General features: G+C 28.6%; 1 protein-coding gene across 1 annotated transcript in view; it reads left to right on the forward strand.

Moving 5' to 3' along the window:
- The window catches only part of Slc27a6 (solute carrier family 27 member 6), a 64216-nt gene that overhangs the window by 61058 nt on the left and 2829 nt on the right, over nucleotides 1–329 (forward strand). The window lies entirely within an intron of this gene.

Consider the following 329-nt stretch of genomic DNA (forward strand, 5'->3'; position numbering starts at 1 on the left):
AGCAGGGCTATTTGCCTAAAAGTGTTTCATGAGTCAACATCAAAGTGTTTGCAGACAGACATCTTATGTATCTTTTACCTACATTAACACAGGCACATCTGACATATCAGGCTAGCACAATCCAAGTTTACTGTCAATTTGCCCATATTACTTATGTACTTATCTCCATTTCTTTCCTATAAATCATCTTCTGTATAGCTTATATAGCATTCTCTCTCTCTATATATATATATATATATATATATATTATATGTTCTTAAATATATAAGTAAAATATGTATATTGGATATAATATATTCCTAAATATATAATTACAACCTGCTCAGTTA

This window comes from Mastomys coucha, unplaced genomic scaffold, assembly GCF_008632895.1.
Source record: "Mastomys coucha isolate ucsf_1 unplaced genomic scaffold, UCSF_Mcou_1 pScaffold13, whole genome shotgun sequence".
NCBI classification, from domain to species: domain Eukaryota; kingdom Metazoa; phylum Chordata; class Mammalia; order Rodentia; family Muridae; genus Mastomys; species Mastomys coucha.